General features: G+C 47.0%; 1 protein-coding gene across 2 annotated transcripts in view; it reads left to right on the top strand.

Annotated features, from left to right (window-relative positions):
• The window catches only part of MTF2 (metal response element binding transcription factor 2), a 471,832-nt gene that overhangs the window by 303,189 nt on the left and 155,576 nt on the right, over positions 1 to 13,067 (top strand). The gene's annotated exons all lie outside the window — the stretch shown is intronic.

The raw sequence follows: 13,067 nt of genomic DNA, 5'->3' as shown, positions 1-13,067 counted from the left end.
AACTCACTCCCCCTTCAACTACGGCTAGAACCCTGTTATCTACGCTTCCGCAAGGGAGTGAAATCATGGCTGTCTGATCAATAATTGTCCTCTGCCTCCTTGCCAGTAATACAGATCCGGGGCGCCTGGAAACCCTCAGGGTAGCTGTTGCGCCATATAAATGCAATAAATAATAAATAAATAATTCCTAGCCCTCAAGGACTTTCTTGCCCGTATAGGGGGGAAAACGGTAGAGATCCAGACGGACAATACACTGATGTACTTTGACTGAGTGTGCCCTGGGCTCCTGCTAATCACGTACCCAGGGCCTATGTTCTTTCCCTAAAACTGCATTGAAGCCTAAACCCAATTGGCATCTCTGGCCACAGGTCAGCCTCTGGTAAATGGTACCACAGGTACCCAGGGCACTGTGACCAGAGATAGCCACTAAGGGCTGCAGCATTTACTGTGCCACCCTTAGAGGTCCTGTACCGCTAAATTCACCTACTGCCTTTGCAGGCTGCATGTTTTGGTGAAGAACAAAGTGAAGAGTCGACATGGCACTCATCCCTGTGTGCCATGCCTACAACCCACTGCCCTGGCATAGATCAGTCACCCCTCTAGCTGGGTGCACTATACTAGTGGTGAGGGTACAGATGCATGAGCCCTGTACCCCTACAGTGTCCAAGTCCATTCTTAGACATTGTAAGTGCAGTGCTGCCGTTAAGAGTTTATGGTGCTGTGAGTTTGCCATTACAAACTCCACACCACCACGCTGAAAACTGAGAAGTTTGGTATCAAACTTCTCAGCACATGAAACCCACACTGATGCCAGTGTGGGATTTAATGAAAAATGCACACAGAGGGCATCTCGGAGATGCTTCCTGAAACCTAACCTACCACTAGTGTCCAAAATGAGTGGATGATTTCAGCTGCCACCACCAGACATTTTTCTGGACCCCTGGGTCAAGAGCCTGCTGCTCTCTGGGGCCTGAAACAATGCACATCCTGGTACGAGGTGCCAATCTCCTCCCCAGGATGGGCAGGGTTCACGAAGGAGAAGCTTCAAAGGTTTGCCGCCTTTTGTGAGCTCCCCCAGGCCAATTGCTGCTCTCAGCAACTGGTCCCCACTAGTTCTGACCCCCACTTTGGGCATGCGTACCAGCAGGACAAACAAGTGAGGAAGAGAGGTTTGGCCACCTCTGCCAATTCCACACCCAGGTGGGGGAGGCGAAGCAAAGCACAACTCACTCCACGCCATCTTGAAAATGGGGGGACTCAGCCAACCAGGAGGGGAGTATAATAGGGGGTGTACCCACCCCAGGGAAGGGACTCATTGCTCCCTACCTTTTACTTACCTGTAACACCCCTAAATCTAGTATTTAGGGGCACCCTTGAACCTTGCTTCCTCGGACAAGAACCTGGAAGGACCGAACAGCCATGCAGCAGCTAACAAGAGGAAGGCTCCCACTGACTTGGCTCCAGCCCTACCGGCCTGTCTCCCCCCTCGAACCTGCTCCTGCAAAATCCTGGTGTGTCCTGCAGCCAGCAACCTTGAAAACCACCGAGTACCTGCCTGCCTGCCTTCAACTCCAAAGACTTTGTTGCCCGTGAACACCAGATTTTTTCATCTGCAACCTCTGGCTCCGGCCGGAAGCCGCGGATCCGCCACACTCTGCACCCACTGTCAAAGGCCCGAGCTTGAGTGGGCAAACACCACGAGGTCATACCGGCAATCCTGACCCAAGACCCAGCGACCCCGACTGCCTCAAGCCTCCACCGGACGCCAGGAGGCCTCCATCCCCAACCACGACCATGAGCTGGTAAGAAGATCCAACCCCAAAAGGCACCCCTGCACCAGACTCCCCTCGGCCTTGTGTGCCCAAACACAGTGCCTTAACCAACCACTAACTTCCCAACTTACCTCTCGAAGTGGTGGTTGCACCCAGAAGACCTTCGTCTCCCTGCCTGCAGCACTTTTGCAAACCAGAGGTGCGCCATTGAAACGTACAGGGGGTCCGACCTCAAAACCGCACACTGCACCCGGCTGCCTTAGTGCCGCTCAGGGTGCACCTTTGGTGCTACTTTGTTTCATCATTTGCCCGAAGCTAATGTCCAGGAGCTTTGCTCCAACAGCTGAGTGGCCTGATAGCCAGCAGCCACCAACCGGACCGATATCCCCATTGGATAACATTGGGACTCAGCACTCTGCACCCAGCCGCCCTATTGCCGCTGAGGGTGTAACAAGAGTGCATCCTTGACCCTGGGGGACCCCGAGTCTACCCCCAGAACCTCAACTCCCACTACCAAATACTTACCTCAAAATCTATAACACTGTTCGAGGCATATGAGCTGTAAATCATATGCGTTAGCACATATCGCCATCTGGTGTTGGGCTCGGATGTTTGCACTTTGTCTTTGAAGAAGTCTTTGTAGTCATGAGGTAGGTGACTCCTCCTTTCGGTGAGAGTGACCTTGGTCATCGACTCTATCCTCAGATTGTTTTTTTCTGCCATCGGGTTTGAATGTGTATTGCTACGCTCCGGTTCGGTAGCGTTCTCAAACCCTTTGACGCGCAATCCTCTGCCCTCGACGGTATTGTCTTCGATCGCGGTTTCCCATTCATCGCGTATAGTCCAAACTGTGAAAACCTTCGATCAGGAACTTCGAAGTGGGTCGTTGGGCCTACCCGTGCCGACCATGCCAGCAGTCGATGGAACAGACTCCGTTCAAGCCATGTCCCGGGTGTTCTGCTAAATTTCCACGCTCCGACTTGCATGAGGTCTGCAACCTGTGCCTATCCCCGGAACACGAAGAATAATCCTGTGAAGCATGTTAATCATTCCGATTGAAGAAGACCATCCGTAATAGTCTGGCTAGACACCACGAGATGCAATGCGGCAGCGGCTCCGTACCAGACATCTTTGGCGGCGAACCAGAACACAGTCCTGCAGCAGAAGCTGAAGAAGAACTGGTCTGTGTTTCCGAAAATGGCTCCGACATGGAAGAAGACCTGAGTGTCACTCTGGCTCAACGGACTGTGAGTACAGACCCCCATGTGCCCACTAAGGCTAAGAAAAAGGCTCCGGTATCGCCCTCAAGTTCCGGTAGACACTGAGAAAAGGTTTCAGCTGCTCCGGCCCGGCCAACAAACACAAACACAAGTCTTCTTGCTTGAGCCGGTCCCAGTCCGGTGCCAAACCAACACCTTCGGCACCGAAACATAAGGACAAACATGGGACTCTTCCCACGTCGTTGGTACCGAGGACATCTTCGACACCAAAAGCCTCAGAGCCGAACTCTTCCAAACCAAAAGAGCCAGAATCTAAGTCCTCCCAGCTGAAATCCTCGGAGCCGAAACGCTCCACACCTAAAAGCTTGGAGCTGACAACGTCCGTGCTGAACAGTTCAGAGCCGAAACAAACCACTCTGAAGAATACACATCCTAAACTGGCTAAAACTAAAAAACTAGATTACAAACACTCTGCATCCAAAGACTCTGAACAAAAAGACTTTGACGCCGAAATCCACTCCGAAAGGAACAGAGACTCCTTCCAAAGAACTACCATCTGAAGAACCACCTCTGGATCTAAAAACAGAAAAAAAATCTCAGTATTGATCCAAACCCTGGACACCTTATGGCTACTCTTCCCAAAAAACGGAAGATAGACATCCCACAGGAGGTCAATATACCTCTTAAGTTAAAAAGAGACCTGGGTACCAACCCTTCTCCCCCATTATATACCTCTATCTCTTCTTCCTATTCCAAACATGACACCATCAAATTCACCACCTCCATGGTCACCTGACTCACAGAATGACTATTTCAATGATGGGGATGGGATTGGGGATTATGATCATTATATCCCGCAAGACTTGAAGATACCACATGACACTGACCCATGGGATGATTATGATAAGGATCCAGATGTACCAAATGACCTAGATCTATATCCCTCTTGGCCTTCCCCACCTGATGACAACATTGGCTTTGCGCAACTCATCAACACGGCTGCCAAATATAACGGAGTGGAACTACATAAGTACCCTCTAGAAGAGGATTTCCTTGTAGAAACATTCACACATTCACACAGGTCTACTAACAGTCTAACCATGCTAAAAGGCCTGTTCTAACATACTAACTAGGTATTTAAAGACCCAGTTAGAGCCCGAATACTAACACCTCGGGAGATGAAAAATACAAGGTGCTCCCACAGACCCTGCATACATAAAAGGTCAGTTTCCACTAGACTCTTTTGTTGTGTCGAACACCCACAAGAAAGCTAACTGAAACAGGCGCCGCTCCTCCTCCTGATAAGGAGTCAAAACTTATCGATGCCTCTCGCAAAAGGGTAGTTTCCCAGGCCGCGACCTCTTGGCTTATTGCCAATGTTCAAGCTCTATTGGCACGTTACGACAGGGCACATTATAACAAATTAGACAAACTTCTTCAACATGTGCCATAAGAACTTAAGGCCAAAGCTAGCGACCTCTTTCAGGAAGGGAAGCTCATCACAAGCACTTCAATAAAATGCACCCTAGATGCGGCAGACACAGATTTGCGTGCTATCAACACTAGCATACTCCTGCGGAGACACGCTTGGCATTGAATCTCCGGATTCAAGCGGGAGGTACAATCATCCATACTTAGCCAGCCCTTCGATACAGAACATCTTATCGGGCCAACAGTAGATACTTCATTCGAAAAAATAAAGAAAGATACTGCCACGGCAAAAACCATGGGAGCCTCTACAATTACCTTCTAGCAGAGTTTCTTTTGTCTCTCCTTCTACAGGGGTGGCTCAAAAACAAAGTTGTCAGAAAATCTCTCCCCTTCTTACAAGGAGAACAACCAATCTAGCCCCTCCAGGGGCTATTTTCGAGGAGGTTACAAATGAAACCATAATAAGGGCAGAGCAAGAGGCAACACCACCCGTACTTCCCCTGCCAACAAACCCCCAACCTTTCCACTCCTGTCAGGGGGAGTCTCTCACAGTTCCTTCCTGTCTAGAATTCAATCACCTCAGACAAGTGGGTAATATAAATTATCCAAAATGGTTGTTGCCTAGAACGTACCAGCACTCCACCAACAATCTTTCCGAGAGAATGGGCAATGCCACCAGAACATCTCACCCTGTTAAAACAAGAGGTCCTCTCTTTGTTAGACAAACATGCAATAGAACCAATCCCCTTACATCACCAAGGGACAGGAGTGTACTCCCTATACTTTTTGATTCCCCAGAAGGACGGTTTGCTCAGGCCCATACTGGACCTCAGACAGCTAAACCTCTACATTCAATCAGACCACTTCCACCTGGTCACCCTACAGCAGGTGTTCCCTTTGCTTTAGCAAGGCGACTTTCTTTCCACTCTAAATTTAAAGGATGCCTATTTTGATATTTCCATTCATCTGGCTCACAGGAAATATCTCGGGTTTGTGGTGGATGGACAACATTACCAAATCAAAGTCCTCCTATTCGGGGTCACTACACCACCAAGAGTATTCACCAAGTGTCTAGCAGTAGTCGCAGCTCACTTAAGACAACACATTCACGTCTTCCTTTACTTAGATGACTGGTTGATAAAAGCCAAGTCGCAACACAGCTGCCTACACCACACTCAGAAAACAGTTCAACTACTTCACAACATGGGATTCACTGTGAACCTCACCAGGTCTCATCTGCAACCCTCCAACACACAAGCGTATCTAGGAGCTACAATAGACACCTGCAAAGCTCTAGCGTACCCCAACCCAGTCAGAATACGCTACATGCAAACACTAATATCACAATTCCAACCGCAACACTCACTACCAGCCCAAGTGTTTATGCAATGAATCGAAATGATGGTGTCTTGCATTCTAATTGTTCCTTACGCAAGACTCAAAATGCGTCCCCTACAGGAATGCTTAGCACGTCAGTGGAACCAGGCTCAAGGTCACTTAAACGATCTGGTGTTGGTGGACGGCCGTACTCCTCGCTCTCTGCAGTGGTAGAATACACAAAATCTTTCCAAGGGGCAGCCATTCATCAATCCGGTTCCACAAATAGTGCTAACAGCAGACTCATCCCTCACTGGTTGGGGAGCTCATCTTCAAACACATACCTTACAGGGCATGTGGGCTCAATAACAAAAACAGCTCCACTTAAACCATCTAGAACTGCTTGCAGTTTTTCTAGCATTGAAAGCTTTTCAGACACATCTAGTAGGCAAAGCTGTCCTAGTTCGTACAAACAACAAGACAGCAATGTACTACATACAAAAACAGGGAGGGACACACTCCCTACAACTTTCATACCTAGCTCAAAGCATTTGAAGGTGGGCCATACCTCAAAACATATACCTCCTTGCGCAGCATCTCCCAGGAGTGGACAAACAGATTGCAGATATACTCAGTCGTCGGAAACAACAGATCCACAAATGGGAACTATATCCCCAAGTACTCCTCCCATTCTTCCAAACGTGGGGCGACCCAGCAATATATCTGTTCGCCACACACCACAACACAAAATGCCCAAACTTCGCGTCCAGGTATCCACACTCATTGTCCAAAGGCAATGCGCTATGGATGAATTGGTCAGGGAAATTTGCTTACTCTTTTCCACCTCTCCTGCTAATTCCAATAATGATTCGGAAGCTCACTCAACAATCCCTCACAATGATCCTAGTTGCTCCCACAGGGGCTCGACAACCATGGTTCACAACCCTGTTGGAACTATCAATAGTTCCTCATCAAAAGTTACACCTCTCCCCCAAGCTTCTCATAGGACATCCAGATCCCAGTCATGCAACCTTGTGATCTGGCAACTGAAGTCTTAGAATTTGGCTACCTTAACCTCCCATCAGACTGCATAAACGCCATTAGAAAGTCTAGACGTCCTACCACAAGAGCATGCTATGCAGCAAAATGGAAACGATTTGCAATGTATTGTACTAAAAACCGAATCAATCCGCTAGATACCTCTACTCAAAACATCCTTTGCTATCTGTTACACCTACAACGTGCTAACTTAGCATATACGTCTATAAGATTATATCTTGACGCTATAGCGGCTTACCTACAAAACAGACAACACTTGTCTTTGTTTCGAGTACCTGCTATCCAAGCTTTTATGGAAGGATTCAAAAGAATCATTACTCCTAGACTTCCACTTTCTCCTGTGTGGAATCGTAATGGAGTCCTTACAAGACTCTTGGGCTCACCGTTTGAGCCTATGCACAGATGTGAATTGCAATTTCTAACTTGGAAAGTAGCCTTCCTTATAGCCATCGCATCTCTTAGAAGAGTTGGTGAGCTCCAGGCACTAACCATACAAGAACCAATTTTACAAATTCTCAAAAATAAAGTGGTTCTTAAGACTCACCCAAAATTGTTACCCAAAGTTGTTTCTGCTTTTCATCTTAACCAGCCTGTTGAGTTACCAGTCTTTTTTCCTCAACCAGACACAATAGCAGAACTTGCTCTTCACACATTAGATGTAAAAAGAGCAATACTTTATTACATTGAAAGAACCAAACCTTTTAGGAAGACAAAACAAATCTGTGTTACCTTTTCACCACCACATAAAGGCAACCCCATTTCAAATGCAGGTATTGCACAATGGATTGTTAAGTGCATACAGCTATGTTACCTCAAAGCTAAACGTACCTCATAAGTTCCCCCTAAAGCGCATTCTACACTCAAGATAGGGGCTTCCATGGCATTTTTAGGGAACATACCCTTAAATAGCATTTGCAGAGCTGCAACATGGTCTACACCACACACATTCACAAAACGCTATTGTGTAGATGTGTAAGCAAAACAATAAGCTAGTGTGGGCCAGGCTGTTTTAAGAACACTATTTCAGACCACTGCAATAGATACAGGTTAGTCACCGCTTGGGAACGAACTGCTATATCGTCTATGCTAACGCATATGATCTACAGCTCATATGCCTAGAACAGAAAATGCTGTTTACCCAGTTTACATCTGTTCTTGGCATATAGAGCTGTACATTCATTTGCACCCACCCACCTCCCCGGGTACCTTTACCTGTTGAAGTATTATCTTACTTAGATACGCTATACATGGACATCACTTTCTACTCTTACTAACGCCATCATCACATTTACGGCAAAACAATCTAAGGATGGAGTCAATGCTCATGTGCACTATCACCGAAAGGAGGAATCACCTACCTCGTGACTACAAAGACTTCTTAGAAGAAAAACTAAGTGCAAACATCAATGCTCAACACCGGATGGCGATTTATGCTAACGCATATGAATCTACATCTCTATATGCCAAGAACAGATGCATTCTGGGTAAGTAGCATTTTCCTTTCCTCCATAGGAAAACATTGACTGTTTTTCTGTGAAAGGTTTCCAAGTGTGGAGTTTGAGAAACGAAAGAAATTCTTTAAAATTGCATAATCTAACAAAAACGATTTTACTTACCTGTTTCCAGGTAATGTATCAGAGTAGTATCTAGGTATACTACTCCGTGTAAGCATAGTAATCTCAAAAGTTACTTGCCTGCTATTTTTCCGAAAATAAAATTCAAGTCTATGTACCGTATTTACTAAGTATTGCATTACTCTGCATTCAAGTTGTAAATCAAAGTACATATATAATTATCATTCACACTGTATTTCTATTGCATTACTACTGTAAAGTACTTATTGCTTACCTGTGCCAGGCTTGCTTGGTTCTAGAAAATAAAATAACTAAAAGAATATTTTTATACAAAAACAATTGGTCTGAAGTTCAGTCTTTGAGTATGTGAATTCATTTGCTGACTGAGTGGGTACAACAAATGCTTAACACTGTCCTCTAATACTGCCTTACTGCTCGACCACACTACCACAAATAGAGAGTAAGGTTATATCTAAATTTACCTCAGCCTACCTCTGGGGTTCCGCTGGACTCTGTGCACACTGTACCTCACTTTGATATAGTATATGCAGAGCCAGCTTCCAACAAACCACAACGTTCTATCTAAATAAGTAAATGGGAACAATAGCTCTCACTGTTCAAGTTGGAGTAGGGCAAATGGAAATGAGCTCTCCAGTGAGAAGCACAAGCCTGTCCGCAATACACATACTGGGCATGCAAAACATATAGTCAGACAGACTAAGCAGAGAAGAAAACACATCTTACAGCTGGGAGCTAAAGTAGCAGATACTACATGCAAGATACAATTTTTTGCAGGAGTACACCAAACCGGTCTGTTGCAACACCAAAAATTATGAAATTACAAGACTTTGGGTCTCATACCCACACTTTTGTCCAAGGGGAGTGCCTTATTGATAGACTGGTCTGGGACATTTGCGTATGTTTCTCGCCAAATAAGATTGCTTCATGGTAATAAATACAAACAATTAACTGAGACACTCATCCTAGTAACTTTGTAATGCGCGAGGCAGACGTTGTGTTCTGACTTAGGGGAGATCTCTTGCAAGGTGGTAATAAAATTCCCAGTGATTAGGGACTTGGACACAGAACTGACCGATCTGTCACTCAGAGCGAGCCAGCCTTAAACTGTCAGTCTGGTTCCCGAGTACTTGGAATGTGGCCTCTCAACCCTCCGTAGAGAACTATGGCTATCCTCATGGAGTCTAGGAGACCAATTCCACAGAGGTGCCACACTGCAGAGTGAAAAAAGTATATCCACTGCTGCGATAAGCAAGGGCTTATGGACAGTAGAACCCAACTACAGTTATGACATACCTAACCCACATGCTGGATGAGAACTTAACCAACACATTGAGACTGGCAGCTGGAGTCACTAAACGAAATATAGCAAGAGCATGGATGCCATTGCCATCCTGGTAGAAACTCAGTTGGAGGCTGACCTTGACTGGTGCCAAAGGGCGGAACAAGTGATTTATGAGGCAAGAGGTTGCCCCAATAAGTGGTAGAGAGTTTGGGTGGCCTGGAGGGAGTATAGAGGACCAGGGTGACTAGATGTAGAGGGAGGAACTCCAGATTGTGCGGGCGGTATATGGAGGCTGTACTTGATTGGCCATACAAGCACAGTTCCAATAGGATTGAGCATTTCAGATTGGCTTTCTGAACTATCAAGGCTCACTGTGTATGTATTGCAAATTAACCCTCTTATCACACGATGTGCGAAGGCTATGTTTTTGTTTTCAAAAACATTTATTTTTATGGGAACTTAACCAACACATAACTCAGTGTTCACTTATCTGCCATTGTGGTGTATACCAGGAGACTTGCATGCAAAGGTTTCTTTTGCACACTGGTCATTAATAGATTCCTAGAGAGAGCAAAAAGGAGGGCCCAACAAGGTTGGCAAACATGCCCATGTGGAACCTAAACCGAGCTAATATTTCTGTCTCTGAAGACCGCCTTTTTATTAGCCATCACATCACTGTGCACTATTTGATTGTTCGTTGTGCTAACTTTTATAGATGACTAATCCGAACTAACATTTTTTTAGGTACTCTATCTTCTGTTTAATGATGTTTGTTTTGTTGGATTAACAGTTTCTATCTTGAATTTGATGTGAGTGGACTAGTTGTAAGTAATATAGTTCATGTTTAGGAATGAGTGCTGACATAGCCATACATTTTGGAAATTGTAGGAAGCTGGCTCTTTATATGATATATCAAAATGAGATATATTGTGGAAAGAGTCCACGGATTCCCTTATGAGAGACAGGGGGATCGATATGACAATCCCAAGGTGCTCTTCCAAGGGATAGTGTGGTCCTGCAGCCTTAGGCTTATCACAGAGGAGTGCAAGACATCCACACAAACACACAATAGTCAATAAATGAGAGGCATGACTCAATAAGGAGATTCATACCACCCACCCTACCCGTCCAGCCCCACCCGCTGTCTCAAATATTATCATAAAGTTTTGAAGTGGGGCCAGATGTCAAAATATTTTGCTTAGGGGGGCTCGGAGCAAAAAAGTTTGAAAACCTCTGCTCTATGGGGATCGGTCTTCGTGAAAAGAGGCGGCAGGCTCTGATTCGGAGGCCTATCATGCTGCACCAACAGGGGGGCTCAGGCTTCTTGATGCTTGGGTATCTTTAGACACCTTAGGTCCTCTTCTCCATGGCCCGGGGGTGATGGCTGCCAAGGAGTCTTAAGTTGTCACGTTTTTCATACCGGGACCAGTTCCGATAGTGAAAGGCTGTGTCAGGTGCTGCTGGTGATGTCGGGTGATGTCCTAGAGTTCACTGGGGGCCAAACCATGGTGGACTCTGTCTCTGGAGGGCTAGGGTGGACTGACTCAGGCTTGGAGTAGCGGGTGCAGTGCTGTCTTCAGGCATCTGATTTCCTCGGTCACAAAGTCCTCGCAGGAGCCTTTGGTTGCCTGCAGGGAAGCAGGCCCTCTACTTCTTGGGAGGTTGTGGTTCCTGGGTGCTGGTAGGTCTCCATGGCTTTTGGGACTTTTGGCACAGTTGTCAAAGTCAGCAGTCCGGCAGAGTTGGCGCCAGGTCAGTTGCTGAGTCTTCCGTTCTTGCAGGATGTGACTATTTTGGCGCCATCTTGGGAGAGCCTGAAGGACACGGAGACCAGACTAGGCGGTCTAGTTGTCCGAGGCTCTCCCGCATAAAGCGCACATGTGTTTCCCGAAGCGCAGCGGGCGCGCCGAAGTTGCGCCAAAGTTAAGCCCGTCTGCGCCTGTCCGCGGGGCTAGGGGCACATCACCATGCTCGTCTTTTAACATACTCTTCAGCGCAATTGCGTTCTCTCCAAAATTACTGGTTGCTCAATTCTGATACACTGTCTCGTGTTCAGGCCCTTGGTATTGCTCACCCCTTGCCTCCCCTGTCCCTCTCAAAGGCCCCTCACCCTTCCACAATGGTGTCTTTTCCGTGCCCCTCTATCCCCACTTCCTCTCCCGCCACCTCTGTTCTCCTTTTGAACACAAGGTCCGCTGTTAAGCACCAACTTGAAATATTCAGCCTCTTGGATTCCAAATCACCAGACCTGTTGTTTTTAACTGAAACATGGTATCACCTGGACTCTTTACCCAGCGTTCTGGCGGCCCTCCCGCCCCACTACTTTGTACTCTGTGCTGACCGACCGGAGGTGAGGGTGGGTGGCGGGGTCACCCTGATTGCTCGCGAGGGACTCCATTTTCAGACACTTGCATCGCCCGCGATACCAGCAGCAGACTGCCTTGTAGTGCGCTCTGTTTCCTTTAAGATTCCAATTACATGTGTGTTAATGTACCGGCCACCTCAGCCATCCCCTGGTTTTCTTCCTGCCATCCAGGACTTGCTGGCCACCCTGGCAGTCAACAGTACCTCAGTCCTTGTCTTGGGAGATTTTAATTTTTGGCCTAATGATCCTGCCGAAGATACAATGTCCAAACTTTACCCAATTGCTGCTCAGTCTTAATTTTACCCAGCACGTCCAAGCGCCCACTCACAACCGGGGCCACATTCTTGATCAGATATGGATATTAAATATTCCGATTTCCGCTCCTATCATTGCGCCCTGCACATGGTCTGACCACTCCTTGCTTGCCTTTTCCTTTTATCTTAGTCTCACAAAAACACCTCTTTTCCCTAAAAACACCTGGGCAAGGAACTGGAACCGAGTCAATATTCCGTCTTTGTGTGGCTCATTAACTACTACCTGCCCTGATCTGTCGGGTTCGGCTCTACACTCTCAGGTAACCACCTTAGAGCGCTGGCTTACCAAAGCCTGCGACCTGGTGGCCCCTCTGAAGCGGGTTACCATCAACCGCACCCACAATGCCAACAAGTGGTTCAGCCCTGGCCTCAAAGCCAAGAAACTGGAGGTGCGACAGGCTGAACGAGCCTGGAGGCTAGCATACTGCCCGACCCACAGACAACACTATATCACCATCCTTAGTGAATACAAAAAAGACATCTTAGTAGCCAAGACAGAATACTTCTCGGGGCGTATTCTAGCTGCGGAATGCTAGCCGCGTAAGAATTTTGCCACCGTCCACGAGCTGGCCTCATCGGATAGAACTCTGCCTAAGACCCCCCCCCACCCCCCCCCTCTCAGGCCCTTGGTGACTCACTCAATGAGTTTTTTATTGAGAAAATAGTTAGCATTAAGGCTAGTATCCCTCCCCCCTCGCCCACCTTCACAGAT

Source organism: Lissotriton vulgaris, chromosome 1_1 (assembly GCF_964263255.1).
Source record: "Lissotriton vulgaris chromosome 1_1, aLisVul1.2, whole genome shotgun sequence".
NCBI lineage: Eukaryota > Metazoa > Chordata > Amphibia > Caudata > Salamandridae > Lissotriton > Lissotriton vulgaris.
This window is presented reverse-complemented; position numbering and strand designations above follow the sequence as displayed.